Source organism: Dasypus novemcinctus, chromosome 15 (genome assembly GCF_030445035.2).
Source record: "Dasypus novemcinctus isolate mDasNov1 chromosome 15, mDasNov1.1.hap2, whole genome shotgun sequence".
Taxonomy (NCBI): Eukaryota; Metazoa; Chordata; class Mammalia; order Cingulata; family Dasypodidae; genus Dasypus; species Dasypus novemcinctus.
The window spans coordinates 78,756,038-78,770,416 of NC_080687.1; the positions used below are offsets into that span (position 1 = coordinate 78,756,038).

Consider the following 14,379-nt stretch of genomic DNA (forward strand, 5'->3'; position numbering starts at 1 on the left):
AAAGGCTAAAGTTAATTAGGTAAGCATCCATTTAAAAAATTACTTGAAAGAGCAAAGTAAATCCAAAAAATAGAAGGAAATGATAAAAGAGCAGAAACTGAAGAAATGGAAAAGACCAGCACCAGAAAAGTTGAACAAAGGTAAATGTTCTTTGAAAAGGCTAAAAATATTGACAAATTTAGAATGAGAACAATTAATAATAAAAGGAAGGAATAAATTACCAATATTAGGAATGAAAACACTGTTATCATATACTGCAGATATTAAAAGTAATAGGAAAATGTGGGGGATGAGCAGCACCTAGACAAGATCCCAGGTGATGTCTGCCTGGAATCAGCTAGGTAGTAACTGTATAATGACTCTTCATTTTATCTCAATGCAGAGGACAGCAGGTGTGACTGAGGGAAGCTCCCACAGTTGCCTATGGCCAGAATGCCCAGCATGAACCTGGCCACCTGCAGTGTCACCTGCAGGGTGGGGATAGGAGAGACCTGACTGCTGAGACCACTGTCATTTTGACTGATCCCTTCATTTTGTAACAAAAGCATTACGTTTAGCTTTCACATGAAGTGACATGGAATCAGGGATATAGAAACTAAAATCAGTCTCGTGATTTTTGATATTTCGTGATTATTGATATTTTGATATTTCGTGATTACTGATATTTCCAAATGGTAGTATTAAATTGACAAATGAAAATTCCTAAAAGAGCTCTATTCAAATGGTAAAAATTAAATAAGCATGTATATTAATAAATGAAGTATGGAAATCTTTGAAATGCCTAAATTAAAATGAACAGTTTATTCCTTTTTTCACAGAACAGAATGATGGATATGAGACTAAAGTAGATACAGAAAGAAGTAAAATGTTTGTGGGAATGTTGACTAAAATTTGGTAAGTTTGTTTAAAGGAATGTCTTTTTTCCTATGATAGCTGATTTTCATAAAATCAGAATGGAAATATATAGGATAAAATTTGAAGGCAAATGGCAAATTGTAGAAAGTATTGCAGAAGATAGCATCAAGGCAGTAGACTTGGCCCAGTGGTTAGGGTGCCCATCTACCACATGGGAGGTCTGCGGTTCAAACCCCAGGCCTCCTTGATCCGTGTGGAGCTGGCCCATGCACAGTGCTGATGCACGCAAGGAGTGCCCTGCCACACAGGGGTGTCCCTGCATAGGGGAGCCCCACACGCAAGGAGTGCACCCTGTAAGGAAAGCCGCCCAGCACAAAAGAAAGTGCAGCCTGCTCAGGAATGACGCCACACACACAGAGAGCTGACACAACAACATGACGCAACAAAAAGAAACACAGATTCTTGTGCCACTGACAACAACAGAAGCGGACAAAGAAGACACAGCAAATAGACAGAGAACAGACAACTGGGGTGGGAGGAGAAGGGGAGAGAAATAAATAACTAAATCTTAAAAAAAAAAAAGAAGAAGATAGCATCAAGAAAGGGAATCTATTTTATGAAGGTAGAATTTGTCTTGAAATGAAGCAACTATTGTTTATGCAGTTATGGATAGTTATAAGAAGTTTGTAGAAGTATTGTTTAAACTGAAATATTTGAATGGCTAATTCCAGTAAGTCATTATTAAACAGAAACTAAATTGATGCTAATAACAAAAAGTAGCTTCCTATTAGGAAAAACTGTCAGAGGCAAATAAAATCTGACTATTAAAGTGTTGGTAAAGGGAATTAATCTTGATTCCATTGGGCACCTGTATTACTGAAGTAAAATACCTGTTAATTAATGTTGTCATGGTAAAGGTATAGAAGTAAAAAACAAAGTACTGAAAAGTTAAGTTCATTTGATATTTTACACATTTCATTAGAAGTGTCTTTTTTAAAGTGTACAAAAATACCAAGAGATAGAATTTAGCACTATCAAACTCTCTTATACCTTCAAACCAGGCCTTCAATACACTGCATTTTGCCTCTCCATTTGAGTTATTGGATAGGTTCATCATAGACCCCTAAAACAATAAAGGTATCTACTATATCTCTGATTGTGCTCCTGAAGTCAATGGGGACTACATTATAGTTTCAAATTCTTGCAACAGACAGCAATGGCTCAAAATGATCAGATATACAATGGATATCATCTCCAGATTGGCTGTTTCATGATGCTGAAGGGTGCTATGCACTCGGCCAGTAGAATACTGGAGCCTATCTTTCTAGCTTCTCTCTAGGGTCAACAATACTGCAGCATGCTAGCTGTATGAAGGACATGCTAAGTGGAGCAGTGATTACCAGAGTGCTGTGAGTAGAACTTAAACATAATTGTTATTATGACCTGCTCCCATGTAGAGAAAACTTGTATGGTGTTGCAAATTTGGAGTTTAGATCTATTAACTGTAGCTCAAAAAGAAACATGCATTAGTTAGTGCATTGATTAGTATTAAGTACTGTACCTATCTCTCTCCTATTTTAGATATATGCTTGATGATTATGGTGATATTTTATCTAGATCATATGCAGAGGAATATTGAACATGTTAAAAGGTCGTGGTAACCTTCATTTTCTAAGTACTTAATGAACATGCTTAATCCAAGTCTCCCTCCTAGCCCTTATTCCAAAACTTGTCCCACTCATATTCTGTGATGGACTGGCAATTCCTTTAACTTTGATAGCTGTGTGGGTGTGCTTATCTTGAGTGAAGCCAGCTGCCCAAGGAAGTTCCAGCTCACCAGAAGCACCTGATGGGTCATACAAGTGCCAGTCATCAGATGACCTGAAATACTTCTTCAAGAAACAAGCCTAAGTAGTGTCTGTGTCAAAGCCAGCTGTTCCCTCTAACTCTAACCCAAATGGTTGTTGCTCTATGGGAAAGGCAAACCCTTGAGAATCCTTCTCTGTTTTCATTTCCTGCAGTTAGCATTTAAAACCTGCAAAATAAAGTCCATCAACTTTGGGAAGATGCAGCCTTTATAGGCACCTGGCCCTTTCTACTCTTGTGGTCCAGTATCCTTTTAGTAAGTTTATTTCTCCCAGAATCAACATTTTGCTAGCTGTACAGTGATTTCATCCAGCTTCATCCAGGGTGCCAGATTTGTCTTCCTCCAACCACAATAGAATAGCAGGAGGGTTTTACTCCTTGTCAGGGTCTATTGGCCCTAACCAGCAGGAAGCAGTTATAGAAGAATGAACATCATCCTTCAGCACCCTTTTAAGAATGAAGGTGTTAACTCTCGGAGGAGTTCAGGTCAGGCTTGCATGGTACCATACTTCACTCTTATGAGCATTGGTCTGAAGGACAGGCTCTGAGAAGCACATCTTGAACTCACTGCAGTGCAAGGGCACCAGCTGGTAGTGTGTAATGAGGTCATAGAGGAAATCAAAGATGAGGATTTTCTGTCAGAAAGAACTTGGGGGTCCTGACATCCTGCCAGGAGTGAATACAGCAGTGCTTAACTTTCCTGTTCTTCCAGAAAGAGAGTGTATAGTCACCCACAAAGGCCTCACTTTTGCAAATGAGGAAGGAGCTGTCCAGGACACCAGTCTCAATACATTACTTGGTGAGCAAGCACTCAGTGATGTGGCACCCATACCATCCTGCCCTGAGCTGGACGTGGAACCACTTCTCATTGTAGTGCAGCTCTATGCTTTCATTGACCTCCTTGGATTTGTCCTCACCCTCATTGCCCTGGGTACTGCTGGTCTCCTCAGGGTAAGTAGATCTTGCTGCCAGTCAGAACAAAGTATAGGGGTACCATTCATGGTTCACTATACCAGCGATGCATACTTAGACATATAATCTTTGAAACAAGCATATGCTACTGGCAGAATCAACCAGGTGGAGGATGCTGTTCTTGATGGAATTGCTGATGTTGTTCTCAGAGTACATTGCCGAGGTGGGACTCTCCTTGTAGGCGCTGCCCTTGGCAGCTTCTTGTGCTTGATGAGGATCTTCCTCTTGGGTTGGTGTGGGAGGGGAGCCTATTGGAGGTTATATCCACAGTCTTGGTGAGGTCTTGGTGAGGAGCATGTCCCTGAGTGCCTTCCTGAAGTGCTGGGTCATGTTCCTCTGCTGGGCGATGCTGCAGTAGTCTTTGATGAATATGATGACTGGGTACCCTGAGTCCACAAAGGTGTGCTACTTGATGGTATGCAGGATGTCCAAGAACCTGATCTTAGTGGTAAGTGCATGGCCATGGTAAATGACCAGCATTCTGTCCAGACCATCTCAGAAGTCCAGCTCAGTGCGGCAGCGACCTTTCCACAGGCAATGAGCATAGCCTTCCAGGGGACTCACTGGAGAACTGGACCCCAGTCAGCAGAGCTTCCGTGACTGTTTCCAGAGACATCAAAGTGGAGGTCTCCCTCTTGCGGGAACCAGGAAAGAGTGACTTGTCCCAGTGACTGCCAAACAGCAAGTAAAATTTGGGTGATGAGAACTTTGTCATGCAGTGTCATCCCATGTGGGATGTTTTCCTAGAGCAGGATTTGGAGATGGACAAGTCTTGTCAGTGATTTTGCACATCCTTCCAATGACCTTGCTTGAAACCAATTTCTGGGGGTCAGGGCTGTGCAGTGACTGCTATCTCCTCAGCTTTTATTGGTTTTAGGCCACCTGTTGCACTGGTTTTGATGAGGCTGTCAAGTACAGCATCAAGCAGGTCTGTGGTCTGTGCAGGGATTCCCCATATTTTTGCTTGGATAGATAGTTACCTCTGTTTTTCACTTATGGTCATACATTCTGGACAGAGATGCTTCAGCTCAGTACTAGGTGTGCTAGATCCAGAAATGTACTCTTCCAATGATTCCAGGGCCCTGCTGCTGAAATTCTGGAGGCTGCTACCTATTCCTGGGAGGTCATCAAAGTTCTCAAGTTCATGTTCTGGAAAAAGTATGCTTGATATTGGAGATCCCTAACCTCCTCCTTGCCAGACCTTTCTGTGAAGTGTTGTTTTTGTGTTCTTCTTGTGTATCTTCTTCTTTAAGTGGTTATGTTTTGCTTCTCTTGTTCCTCCCTATTCTTGCTGGGAGTGGTGTTTGGAGCCACTCTACACTCTTACCTATTTTCCCTAGTGGCTGCGTTTAAATCTCAGCTTGAATTCCAACCTGCCCTTAGGAAAGTGTATCAGGCTGCCAGACCCTTTGCTCCAAATCTTCCTCCCTTTTAACTATGCCCTCATACAGCAAGAAGTAGTCAGACTCAGAAACTGTGCCCCATTTCCCATAAGAGAAAAAGGGGGGAATAAAGGAGCAAGCAGGTAACTGACCCTGGGACCCCTAGGCAGAGGGATCCTGAACTAACCAATAGGAAGAGGGATCCTGAGTCAACCTGTTGGGTAAGAGAGTTTCCAACCAATAGAACCCATTGCTTTAATTAATTATACCAGAGAGTCAGTCAAGGGACTAGCAAGAGAATTGATGCTACTAGCTGAATGACATGGGAAAACAAGATGGCCCTGGACATGATGCTAGCTGAAAAAGGAGACATCTGTGTTATGGTTGGGGGTAGTTGCACATTCATGCCCAATAATACAGCACCAGATGGGACTATCATCAAAGCTTTGTAGGGCTTAACAGCCTTATCTGAGGAATTGGCAGAAAATTCTGGCATTGACAACTCCCTCATAGGATGGTTGGAAAACTTGTTTGGAAAATGGAAAGGGGTTGCGCTGTCTATCCTGACTTCCCTTATCATTGTAGCTGGGATACTCACAGCAGTTTGATGTTGTATCATCCCATGTGCCTGAGGGTTAACTCAAAAACTCATTGAAACAGCCCTAACCATACAGATACCCATGCAGTAGAAGCAAAACAACTTACACTCCCTTAAAGAGGAAGATCTCTATGAAGAAGTATGTGAGGAAGCTCTTAGCTAATTTGAGAAACTGAATTGTGAAAACTAAAAAGAATCTAAAAGAAAGAGGGGGGATTTGTAAGGGAAGGGTTAAGTTTAGCTTTCACATGAGGGTGATATGGAATGGGGAAAGAGAAACTAAAATCAGCCTCATGGTTTATTGATTGCATCAGTCAGCCACATCCCAATAGGGGAACCTGCTGAGGCCAACTCTCAAGTTGAGGGAGGGAGAGAGGGGGGCTCTGACAGCTTTGGTGCCAAGTTTGAAGATGGTGCCAAGTTTGAAATTAGTGCCAAGTTTGAAGGTGGAACCAAGTTCAAAAATGTGCCAAGTTTGAAAGTGACACCATCTTACCAAGTCACTGGAACGTAGGGAATGGGAGTGGTAACTAAGAGCAGAAACCCATGTAAGTTAATTAGACCACTCAGATAGGCTGTAACCTCTGAAGTGCCCAATCAGTGGGGAATAGGGGAGGGACCTGTGTGTTAAGCTTAGGGTATAAGTGTTGTGGTTTCTTGTTGTTTGGCATGCCAACCTCCATATTCTGATTGCATGCCCATTATTGCAAGATTGTTAATAAAATCCTTTTCTCCTCTACAATCAGGTGAGTGTTCATCCTCTTTTAGGTACAGCTTTCTTTATAACACTTTGAAAGAGAAGCTTTAAGAAAACCTTTGCCAATATAGCTGATAAGTGCTGTGTTGTCTTTCCTGCTGCTAAAAATAAAGTTGTTTCTTATCTATCCCTGTCTGCTGAACTCTTTGTAGCATCCAGGGACATTTGGTCTCATACAAGTTGATGGAATTAAATATTGACTTGACTGGTGATTCTTGAATTAAGGTTTGTTGATTTGCAGCATGGTGACATGAACCAAAATGAAAGAGATGTTATCATGCGGGGGTTCCAATCAGGATCAAGCCATGTTCTGGTCACTACTGACTTGTTTGCTCATGGGACTGATGTGCAACAAGTGTCTTTGGTTATAAACTATGACCTACTTACCAATCATGAACACTATAATCACAGGTGAGTTGATGGCACCTGGACTATTCTATATTGAAATTCATATTGCTTTTTAAATGTGATTTGTCTGAAAGGTTAAGTTAACCTCAAATCAGGGAATTGATTCTCTAAGAAGGCCTAGTAACATGATAAGATGTAATTAAAATTGTACTTGGGAAAACTGGTCAGAAACAGTGGGAAAACTGTAGCAAATGCTGTCCAAATTATGACTTCATAGAGATTAAGCTGTTTTTAGATCTGTTGGCTTGCTCTTTGTTTTTAGTGAATTGCTCTTATCTGTACAAGTGCTTTCTTGGTGTTTGATTCCTCTACAGTTGGGATTTTCCTGGTGTTATCTGGTAGCAATTTGATCTCAGTTTAGTTAAGAGTGACTTATCCTTAAATAAATTAAATTGAACTTTCTTATGTGACGTAAAAAAAGACTTAAAAAATACAAGAGTTGATAGCCACAGTTGATAATGACATTGCATTCAGAAATGGTGCTGTAATTTAGAATGCAGAGCCATAAGCAAAACAGCAAATTGAATGAAGAGCAAGTTAAGTTGGCAGAGGGGGTCAAATTGGGAGGAAAGGAATGGCTACTAACATTGTTCCAAAGAAGACAAGAGTATTCTTCAGGACATTAAGACTTTCTACAGTTCTACAATGGAGAAAATACCAATGAATGTGGCTGACTTTATTTAATTCCTGGGATGAGATAGTTTTGAAAGCGGTCCTCCTTGTGCTGAGTAGGTGATCACAACATGCATTGTGCCTCTTTCTTTGGAAATATTTGAATTTTGTCTCAATGCTTATTGCAGATCAGAAATACAGGTTTTGATAGCCAAGTGACTTTCACCTTGAGTTCTTGGAGGGAAGTCATTGGCTTTATCCTTTTTAGACTTACACTGTTTTGGGGTTGGGTATAAAAGATAGGGTCTATAATATCTTTCTTTCCTAGCAATTTATGTCCCAATTCTAGAGAAATGGTTCACAAGGCCATAAAGCGTAAGTTACTTCCTTCACCAAAGTCTGTTGCCACGTGTTGGAGTAAGATGGCTGCTAGTCTCTGCAAGTGTCCATCCTTCCTCTTCTTCCTAAGACTCCATGGGCTGAGCTCCTTCCAGTCTCAACTTTTGGGCTTTCTCAGCTGTTCAGGGCTCAGTCTCTTCAACTGCAAACTATAAGGCAAATGGCGTGGCTTTCTCCATGGGGCTCCAGCATCCAAAACTCAACTCTCTGTGTTCTCTTTCTCCATGTATTTACTCCCCATCTTTGATTAAGCATCTGTTTATATAGATGTAGGCTATCTGTAGGTGGGTACTCAAATGGAGTTGCCCTAATGACATAGTCAAATAAAAGCCCTAATCTTGATTGAATAAAGTAAGAGTGAAACCTCAGAGTGTAATACAATCTAATATGCCCAGAGGAACAGCCCAGTTTACAAACAGAATCCAATATCTATTTTTGGATTTCATAAACAATACCAAACCACAACTATTGACTATGCTTAGTAGCAATGCTTCAATATTTGTTCATCAATTGTAACAAATGAACTATGTAGTATGTTATTAATAGGGGAAATGTGAGAGGGGAAGGGAGTGAGGTATATGGGAATCCCTTATATTTTCAATATGAGTTTTCTGTAACCTAGAGCTGCTTTGAAAATAAAGGAAAAGGAAAAAAAAACTTTGGGGGAACTACAGAAGAAATTGTAAACATACATAAAAAGATGACATCATGTGATAATGAAAGGCCCAGTATAAAAAAAAATCATTTTGTGGAGTTTTTGGATTATAGAAAATTTGCAAATATAGCAGGGGAGGATCACTAGTACAGGGTGTCAGTGGTGGTGGGATATTTGGAGGAGAATGCACCTGGAGCATGCCTCTATGGAATATGAATGTGATCATGTGGTCATGGAGTATTATCTCAGTGGGTGGAGACCCACACAACAACAACAACAAAATATATTAAATTCATATCCTGGAGAGTTCTGCTACATTCTCTAACAGAGGGAAAAGAATCTCCAGAGTACATTGGCAGTGCCTAGCAAAAGAGAACAGGCCAATATGCCAGGCCCTAAATATTAATGCTTATACTTACGAATCTTATACTTACAAAAGTGAAACCTAGCCTAAAATTATTCATTTCCTAGGAGTTAATTCATGAAAACCTCCTCGCTGCTCAAATGTGGACTCTCCCTGAGCCAAACTCAGTATATAAGCTCACTGCCTTCCCCCCAGCATGGGACACAATTCCTAGGGATAAGCCTCCCTGGCACTGAGGGATTATTATCAAGCACCAGTTATTGAGGTATTTGGAAAAAGACCTTGACCAAAGGGGGAAATATTAAATACAAATGAGTTTTTATAGCTAAGAGATTTCAAAGTGAGTTGGGAGTCCATTCCAGAGGTCACACGTATGCAGGAGGATCTCACTGACTGCCACAGGTAAACAATGGTTTAAGCAGAGGTGCTCCTGAGGGCTCTAGAAATAGCTGGACACTCTAGGCAGGGCAGGCTACCCCAGGAAATTGGCACCGCATTGGTGGGCATTACCTTGGAAAATATGTTAACCTATCTTCCCAATATATTAGAGTTAGAGTCATTTATAATTTTCCTATACATAATTTTTCTGCTCCTTTTGTTTTAACATATAATTAGCATTATACCCATTAAATGTATGTCCCAGAGACTTAAATTTTCTGGCTGTTCACATGTCAGTTGAACCCTGAATCTCAGAAGAGTTGCAGCCAACACATGCTTTCCCAGTTTATTAGACTCAACCAAGACAACTATAAAATGATAATGATGAACAATACCCATCCCAAAAAACAGAGAGTATACATAAGTACAAGCAAGACAGTTCTATCCATCTGTCCCATGGGATCTAAGCCCCCTCTCAATTGAAGCAGAGTGGGCATCACCAAAAAATCCTCAAGATTGAGGAATGAACAAACTAAACAGAGGAATGCAACTACGGACTAAAGTAGACTTATTATTATTCTAATAATGGAAGAATTTATAATACTGATAAAAAGATAGTGGTCACCTGAGATTTTGAGGGGAGGGAGAGTGAAGAATAGGTTTAATGTGGAGTATTTTTTGTACCTTGGAATTGTTCTGCATGATTTTGCAATGATGGATAAAGGCGATTAAATATTTTGTCAAAACTTATGAAATTGTATGGTGCAAAGTGCAAACCACAATTTAAACTATAGACCATTGTTAGTAGCTATGCTTCAATATTTGTTCATCAATTGTAACAAAATTACCACATTAATGAAAGATGTTATTAATAGGGAAAATGGAAGAGGGAGAAGGGGTGGGGTATAAGGAAATCCCCTATATTTTTGATGTAACTTTTTTGTAATTTAAAATTTCCTTAAAAATAAAGTTAATACAAAGAAAAAAGAAAAAGAAAATCTTTGGATTAGAAGTTAATAAAGGTTAAAAGTCAATTTAACAACTTGATTGCACAAAATTTTTATTCTACCTTAGATTTAATCAAATACCTTTGGACAAAGAAAAAGTTGCCTGAGTTTTCTCACTCTTTTCTCCCAAACAGTCATTGCACAGATGGTAAAGGAAGTATGTGGGAATTTTATCAAGGGAGACCACCTCCAATGCCCATGGTGCTTGGTGAGGAGGAATCTCTTACAATTTTACAAATTAAGGAACAACAGAGCTAGTATGACTAGTAAAATTATGTTCAGAAAATTTTCCTTTCAAAAACTCTTTGATTAAACTGAACCGCCTTCTCTAGAAGCAGAACATTCCAAAAATTTTATAAATGTGGAGGTATCCCCAATTCTTTTGTTTATATACAGAACTTAAAAAATGGAATTATCAGCAGCAGCATTTCTAGAGCAAGGACAGTTCTATGCTTGTTAAATGTCCTCCCTTCCCAAGGTCAGGGTTGTGAGCATGTGAACTGCTACAATCTCCAAAAATCCCAAAATTGTGGAATCTACTATAATTCCCCCCTGTGCTCTTTAGAAACCCATTCGAGCTGGTTGTCTTACTTTTCTAGAGCTGTTGTAACAAAGTACCATAAACTGGGTGGCTTGGAACAACAGAAATTATGGAGGCCAGAAATCTGAACTCAAGGTGTCAGCCACACTTCCCTAGAAATCTGTAGGGAAGAATCCATGCCTCTTCTGGCTTCTGGTGATGGCCTGCTGGCAATCTATAGCATTCTCTGCCTTAGTCATCCCATGTTCTCCCCTTGACATTTTTTGTTTGTATTCAAAACCCTCTTCTTTTTTGTGTTCAAAACACTCTTCTTTAAGGATATCAGTCATAATGGACTCCAGGATGGCCTCATGTTAACTTGCCTAATTTTAACTGTGCCTAATTTTAACTGTAATGACCCTATTTCCTGATGAGGTCACATTCTGAGGTTTTGAGGAGTCAGGCTTCAACATTCCATTTTGTGGGGCTCAATACAATCCATAACACTAGCTTAAGTTTAAAAATGTAAATTTGGTGTAAAGATACAGGATTTTATCCCACACTCTAAACATAGAATGCATCTGGGTTTCAGCCATGGACTTAGATGGGCTCTTCTTGCTATCTGCATTCCTGCTTAATTTTCCCTTCTGTCTTTCTGCAGACTGGCTTCTCCAGTCACCAGGGTAAAGAACGTGGCCCCAAAAGCCCCTAAATTTATGTATATTACTTTTTTTGCTACCATGTCAGAGATTGATCTCTCTCAGTTCCAATTTCAAATTCTTAACAGAGAAACATGTGTTCCACTTTGAATCTTAGTGGATAGGTGTAATACACAACCCATCCCACCCTCCCTGCCCTTGTAATGTTCTCCCAAGTGTAGCATTACTCTATTCTGCACATGACTGATCCTTCAAAAACCCCTCACACCTTTGAAAGGACAGGCAAGGAAAGCCAATCATTTCTCTCACATCAAGGAATTAGTCAGTTGTGTAGCACCTCAACCAGTGGTCATAAATCAGGTCTGAAGAAGGAAACTCATGTTTATTTCATTTCTGCTATGGATAGCATGTCATTTAAATCCCACAACAAATATGGAAAATAGGTATTATTAAATTATTTTATGAATGAGTTAAATGAATGCATAGAGACCCTACATATGTCCAGTCACCAGAGAGCATGTGATAAGGTCAGGGTTCAAAGCCACATCACTCTGTAAAATTCTGAAACTCTTTCCTCCCCTTTCATAATACTCCCAATATTTTTTTTTCCTCTCTCTCCCTCTCTTTCTCTTTCTCCTTTCCCTGGTTTAAAAGAAAAATACTAAAAGCCTGTCTTTATAATCCTTTTTCTGGGATTATTAGTCTACAAAAAATTGGGATTTCCTAAATCACACCAGGCTCTGCATTCTAATGAGTATATACTAATTTAAATAGCCCAGATTACACTGGCTCATTCTCCCATTTGCTATTCAAATCCCATCACTGACTCTGATGCACTATTTCCTCATGTGGTGCACTTTCCTCTCATGTGAGTTCACAAGCAGTGTTCCTAGGGTCACTTCCTTCTGTCCCTTTCACTGTTGTCTGTGGCCCAAGAAGTCATTTGAGAATTGGACCATCATACTCACTGCTGCAGATACCCATTGTGAAAATGCTGCTCTGTTTCCTGAGTCCTACTGCTTACTTTTTCCAAAGCAGCAAATTCCCAAGGTGACCTAGAAGCTCTGTTCTCTCTCGAGAACTAAAGGCACTGAGACCTCATCTTATTCATACAGAAGTGGATAGGATTAGTGTGGGCCTCACTGTCACCTTCTGCGCTTCCTCTTGGATTCATTCATTAGTTTTTTTCATTCCGCAGGTAGTGAGGCCTAGCAGAAAGCCTTGACAGTGCTGTCCCAGCTGTCCCGTTCCTGTACTGGGTGGGCGCAGGCACCCTGGCCTTCCTGGCCTGGAATCTTGTACTGGCTCTTCATGGACCTTCAAGTCTGGGGCCTGAGTAATGAGGAAGGAGTTGGATCTAGTCTCGGGGAATGGGCAGTTGTGACTGGTAGTACTGGTGGAAATGGAAAAGAATATGCAGAAGAGTTGACAAAGTGTGGAATGAAGTTTGTCTTTATCAGCAGATCACAGGATAAACTGAACCAGGTTTCTAGTAAATAAGAGAAAAATTCAAAGTGGAAGAAAGGACCATTGCTGTTGACTTTGGATCAGAAGATATTTATGATACAACTAAAACAGGCTTGGCAGGTATTGAAATTGGTGTTCTGTAGGGTGGCACCGTGTGGGAGCGCGGCAACAGCAAGGGTTGGCTCGTCTCCAGGCGCTGGTGGGTGTCGGACCCCGGTAGCGGGAACGGGCGTTAAGGCCCTCTGCTTGGGGTTCGGGCGTACTGCCCGCCCCTCTGCCCAGCTGCACCCGCTTCCCCCTCGGTGGCCTAACCCCGCCTCTCCCCCGAGGGCCACCACCGCACCATGACAGCCCCGCCTCGCTGCCGCCGAGAACCCTGGGTACCCCGTCTTCTGCCCACAACCAGTGATGCATCCCTGCACGAACCTATCAGCCGTCTGCTGCCCCCCGGCCATGCCCCCTGCCCCTCCCCCGTCTTCGCCCTATATTAACCGCTGTACTTCCTGAATAAATCAGACTTGTGCACAGATCCTGGTCTCCTCGGTAGTCTTCCTACCGCACGTCCTCCGCACCTTGCCGGCCCCGGAGCGCCTTCTCGGAAGGCCCCTCCGTGTGTTGCAGCCCTCCGCCCGAGCCCACACCGCCCCAGCAGCAGCCCTCCGGGCGAGCCCACACTGCGACAGTGTTCTGCTTAATAACATAAGAATGTCATAAGAGTATCCCAAAGACTTTTTGGATATTCCTGACTTGGACAATACCATCAAGAAACTAATAAATATTAGCCTCATTTCTGTTTGTACAATGGCACAATTGTTGCTTTGAAGAGACTGTTGATAGATATGGACTCTAAAGAGATTTTTTACGATGCCTTAGAAGTAGATGATGAAACTATTATTGGAAACATGGAAGAAAGATCTAAAGGGGTAATTCTGAACATCTCCTCTGCCAGTGGCATGCAACCAGTTCCACTACTGACTCTCTATTCTGCAGCCAAGTTTTTTGTAGATCTCTTCTCTCAGTGCCTCCATGAAGAGTATAAGAGCAAGGGCATTTGTGTGCAGAGTGTCCTGCCATATTTCATATCCACAAAACTGTCCAAAAATCCAAAAGCCACCCTTGGATAAGTCCTCTTCAGAGACATTTGTGAAGTCTGCTCTTAAAACAGCTTGCAGTCCCAAACCAACGGATACCTGGTCCCTTTTCTAATGGCCTCAATAACTTCACTCCTGCCTTCTTGGATTTTCTTTAAAATAATGATGAATGTCTCGCTTTAGAGGTGGAGTGGACATCACCATCCTAAGGTCCACAGGATGGAGGAATAAAATATGAATTAGAGTGGACTTACTGGTATTCTACTATAAAACTATTGTGACTAGTAATGAAAGAAACTGTAGCACTGATGTGGAGACAGTGGCCTCGGTAGTTGCTGAGGGCAGGGAGAGGGAAAAAGAGGTGTGATGTGGGGGCATTTTCAGGACTT

General features: G+C 41.3%; 1 pseudogene; it reads left to right on the forward strand.

Annotated features, from left to right (window-relative positions):
- Positions 1–3,345: 3,345 nt before the first annotated feature.
- On the forward strand, positions 3,346–14,173 carry LOC101413524 (very-long-chain 3-oxoacyl-CoA reductase-like; annotated as a pseudogene).
- The last annotated feature ends 206 nt before the right edge of the window (positions 14,174–14,379 follow it).